This window comes from Manis pentadactyla, chromosome 11 (assembly GCF_030020395.1).
Source record: "Manis pentadactyla isolate mManPen7 chromosome 11, mManPen7.hap1, whole genome shotgun sequence".
In the NCBI taxonomy this organism is placed as follows: Eukaryota; Metazoa; Chordata; class Mammalia; order Pholidota; family Manidae; genus Manis; species Manis pentadactyla.
The window spans coordinates 252,660-257,838 of record NC_080029.1 but is presented as its reverse complement, the minus strand read 5'-3'; the positions used below and the strand labels follow the sequence as shown (position 1 = coordinate 257,838).

General features: G+C 52.8%; 1 pseudogene; it reads right to left on the bottom strand.

The window, feature by feature from the left end:
- Positions 1-4,408: 4,408 nt before the first annotated feature.
- Positions 4,409-5,179, bottom strand: LOC118919455 (immunoglobulin heavy variable 1-46-like; annotated as a pseudogene).

Sequence of the window (5,179 nt, the reverse complement as noted above, 5' to 3'; positions counted from 1 at the left end):
CACCATGGTGCCCGGACACCCACCCTCTGCACCTGCTGAAGCCGTCGGTGCTTCCATTTGTCCCTGGGAGTGGCTGCAGGATCTGGGAGATGGAGGGGGTCTCTGAAGGGACACTTTGGTCAAAGACACCCCCATGAATTTATGGGACCTTCCCTGGCCTGCGGGACAGTGTCAGAAACCCCCTCCCTCCACAGCCTCTGCCCGTCCCTCTGGGTCAGAGGAGCTCCGGGAGCTGCCACCTCCCAGCACCGCCCAGCCCCCTGCCTTCTCCCTGCGCAAAGCTGCTGCCCAAATAAAGAATCCGGGCCAGTTAAATCCAGTCCTTGTGACTGCTTTAGGGGACACGGAATAAAAGGCAAAGACAACCCGTGATTGATAGAGACCTGCCTCTATGTGCAGGTGTCATATAAACTGACCACGGCCATGTTCAGAGCTGTGCCCACATGGCTGGCTTGTCCCCTCCAGTTCTTCTCTCTGACAGTCACCCACAGTCCCTGTAAGGGGGTCTGCTGATGTCATGAATGTCCACCACCTCATTGCCGTGAGACTCGGGGTGTGTCCTAGAAAACCTGGGTGTTTCAGGTTCGGTCAGAGCAGGGCTGAGGGACACGATGTGCTCATGGGACAGACGCCTCTGCTGCGGCTCAGGAGGGGCAGTGATGCCCTTGGGTCCATGGTGCCCATCCTGCCCCACATCCCTACCCGTGAGCCCTCAGTCACCAACCTTCACCACACTCCAACCCCACCGTGAGGGTGGCCTCTGCAGGACAGCTGAACGTCATAGGACTGGCACCCACATCCCAGGTACTGATCCAGCCTCCCCTTGAGCCTCTAACACCCACTGTCTTTCCCCAGGGTCCATGTGTTGAGGGAGCAGGCACGTCCTGGGCAAGGGTGGTGACGGTGTCCCATAGACCTTTTATGGTGCTGGGGGCTCCCCAGCCTAGGTCACACCTGAGACCCAGGTAAACACTGAGCCCCAGGTTCATCCGTGAAGCTACATCAGGAGCAGGATACAGAGATGTGGCCACACAGTCTAGCAAAGAAAGACACTAATTCCCCCCAAATGGGGCAATGGGAGCAGGGCTCAGAGAGCCTGACCCAGACACTGTCTGAGGAGGAGGGTCAGATGTCACTCCCACCAGGTCTTCAGGCCACAGGCCCTGGTCTGGATGCCTTGGGTGTCACCACAATCCTCAGTCTGCCCTTGGTGGTTTCCCAACATTCCCACCCTGAGTCTCACTGAGTAACTCCCCTCAGGGCCCTGAGCATCCTCGAGCCTCTGCTTTGGGACCCCTGCACCCATTGCTGCCTCCATAGATGTCTCCCTGTGTTTGGTGCATATGATAAAGTGACCACACATCACAAGAAAGTTTCCTAAGCCAGAAATGCCCAGTTCCCAAGGTCTGAGGAGCACAGAGGGTTTCCATGGGAGGCAGTTAGATGTAGAGGAAACCACAGACTCTGGCAGGAAGCAGCCTCCCTGTGCACCTGCTCCTGGGGCTGCTCTCTGAGCTGTGGGTGCTCAGCGCCCCCTGGAGTTCCGATGTCCCCTAGTGCATCCTGCATGACCCAGGGTGTCATGAGCACCTGGTGTATCCTGAGCACCCCTGGGTGTGCTCAGTGCTCCAGATACCTGAGATGCCTCTGGTGGTCCTGAGGGACCCTGGGAACCACTTTGGGACCTAGGAATGTGGGAAGAGCTGCTCTGGGATGAGGGGAAGAGGCCCCCACCTCCACTTCCAGGCAGGTTTGTAAGTGTCCAGGTGCTCTCAGGGCCTTAACTGGACAGACATACATGAAGGGCATATCCTGCCTCCAGGAGGTGGGTGCACCTGTATGGACAGGGTTCATTTAATCACAGAGGAGACAATTGGGTAGGTGTGCCTTAGTTCATGGGGGTGCTGGTGGGTTTCATGTGTAGCTCATCCCCTGGAAGGGATAAACTGGTATGTGGGGCTCTGAGATGCTTGTGACATTTGTGGACATTATCCATGGTGATTGTGGCTGGACACTAGGTCAAGTTATAATACTAGTGAGATGAAAAAAGAAGAAAGATAAGGACAGAAGTGTCTTTAGAAATAAAAAGACATAGGGTATAGCTGGAAAGATGCCATTGAAGGTCACCAGTGATGAGCACACTGAGGGGAATCAGCCACCATGACTGGAGGTGACTTAGAGGGGCAGGTGGCTGTCATTCTGGGGAGATGGGACCCTCCCTCTGATACCTTATGTACCCTGGAGAGGGCTCAGAGGATGGACAGGGAGCAGAGTCTGGTCTCAGCCCAAGGGGGCCTCACGTCTGCAGAGAAGAGTCTGTGGGACTCAGTGAATGAACGTGTGACAATGTGCGCAGAGAGACGGCGCTGCTGCTGGGGTGTGTTTGCTTCAGTTGAGTTTCTGCTGCAGAATCAATGAAAATTCACTGTCACTAATGTTGTTTGTTTTGGTTCTATTATCCAAGTGTTCTTGGAACCTCAGTAAAAAACATTGGAAATAAAGATGAAACTGAAATATGACAAGAAATTTTTCACTAAGTGTCCATAAAACCTTGTGAGTAATTAAGGTCAGGTTAAGGGAATCTTGTTCATTATAACCTGAAGGCTGATCTCTAATGAGATGGAAACATGTTAACAGAAACCATCAGTGATGACAAGAGTCTTATTTTTCTGAGCCACTTTTTGGAAAACCACCGGATCAGGCAAATACCCCCAGTATAGGATCTGATGGCTCCAGCTGTACATGAACATAGGTGTGCCTCCCGGGTGCTGCCTCACGTCCCCCCAGGCACCTGTCCCCATGCACATGTGACAGGTCTGGGTCTGGGGTCACACCCCTGGCTCTTCAGAAGCTCACTTTGGGGAGAAACATCTGATAAGAACCATCCTTGAAGCACACTGAAGGGATTTTAACAGGAACATTGAGAACAAATGTCGCTGCACAACCCCAGAGAGTCACTGTTTGGGCTCATGGCTCACCAATATCTTCCTCTCCTCTGGGTGCTGTAATGAAGGTCCACAGACTGGGTGGCTTCTGAACGACAGGAATTTATTCCTCATGGTTGTGGTGTCCGGGAATCTAGGTTCAGGTGCCAGCAGGTTGGGGGACTTGGGAGAACCTCGTCCCTGGGTGGCTGTCCCTCCTGTGGCCTCCATTGAGGGATGGGCAGGGAAGCCTCCTCAGTGCTGCTTCATGAGGGGGCTGAAACCGTTCCTGAGGCTCTGCCTACTGACCTCAGTGCCCTCAGAGGCCCTGCCTCCTAACCCATCACAGTTGGCATGAGGTTTCAACATTTGAAATTCTTGGGGACACAAACCTTCAGCCCATATCAGTAACAAACATCACGTTAACATTCCAAACACCTGGACGTGTGCTGCAGCAGAGCCGCTCAGGCTGAGGAATCCGAGGCCTCTGACCTTTGAATGAACATGGCTGATGCAGGACCTTGGGAACAAGCTCATGACCTTGAGTAATAGCTTCCTCCTGAGACTTGGTCACACCCCTTGCTAATTCCATTATTTCCATTATTTTCTTATAAGAATTCCTTAATTACTCATGAACTTTCTTCTACACTCAGTAGACCCAGGTTGTTGCCTACCCATAATGACCTCTTATCTCCCACCCAGTTTTTATACTTTTCAGTTTAATACAGTCTCAGTTTCTGTTTTGACGTCTGGCTGCTGACACCCGAAGGATGATCCCCACCCTCCCTGTGCCCACACGTGGAAATATGATAGAAAGCACAGTTCCCCTCCCTGGATGCCAGTGGGTCACGGAATCCACAGAAACCCTCCTGGGAGCAGGACCCTCACCCCTTCCCCCTGACCCTCAGTAACCCTCTGGGGGAGTCTCCTTTCCCATCATTCTGTATGTTTCCTGATCAGACTGGACGTCCCTGTGAAAGTCCTGTAGGTGCCCTGCCCTGCACGATGCCTGCTCCTATCCATGGTAGTTGTGCCCTGAGGCCCCAAGAGTGCAGATGCCATGAGAGCTGATGGGGAGAGGCAGGTCCCTGTCAGATGTTGGAGAAACCCACATGGGTGCCCACTAAGAAAATCAGGGCACAATCCTCTATTTTCAGTTTGATCGTAGGTTGGAGGGTGTGATGGAGGCTGAACTGTCACCAACATCTGTGGGAAAATTGACGATCAGGTAAAACCTGTATTTTCTTGTGGTTATAGGGTTCAGGGAAATTTATCCTTAGACCTTACTTCTTCCAGTGTGTAGAACAATTTCCTTGAGAATATCCAGATTCCTACAAAATCTGCAGTTCATTGGAGGTAAAGAATGAGAGCTTTGAATTAGATTTGAGTTACTCTGAGTCACTCATGGGCCTTCCTACACATTCAGTTGCAGGAAAGGACTGATGCATTTGGGTGTCTTTTTATTTAATTCTTGTAAGGGTTCTGTTTTGAGATCTTTATTCTTTGTCTCCTTCGTGATCAGGTTTGAGCAAGTCAGGAAGTCATTGTCCCCTGTCCCTTCCTCAGCCCAGCACACCCCCTGTCCCTCAGGGTTTCTGACACCCTCAGGATGTGGGTTCTCACTCTGTGTCTCTCGCACAGTAATACACGGCCGTGTCCTCGGGTCTCAGACTGCTCAGCTCCATGAAGGCTGTGCTCGTGGACATGTCCCTCATCAGGGTGACTCGGCCCTGGAACTTCTGTGCATAGTCTGTGTCTCCATCTCCAGGGTATATCCGTCCCATTCACTCGAGCCCTTCTCCAGGGACCTGCTGCACCCAGCTCATATAATAGCTGGTGAAGGTGTATCCGGACGCCTTGCAGGAGACCTTCATGGAAGTCCCCGGCTTCTTCAGCTCAGCCCCAGACTGCACCAGCTGGACCTGGGAGTGGACACCTGTGGGAGGACATTGGAGGGGATGACATGCCCGTGACTGGCCCTGTCCCCTCCTCAGCCCAGGGTCAGGGTAGCCCCTCACCTGCAGCCAGTGCCAGGAGGAAGAGGACTCTCCAGCTCCAGTCCGTGGTGAGGGGCGGTGCTAGTGGGGCTCTGTAGTGAGGGTGCAGTTGTGGGGTGATGCTGTCATGGCACAGACATGCCCCTGTTTAAGCTGCTGTAACTAATCTCATTTGAATATTCGTGAGGCAGAACACTTCATAGTGAAGTCCTGGCCCAACCTTAGAAGGAGCAGGTAGATGACAGGGACCGTGCTCAT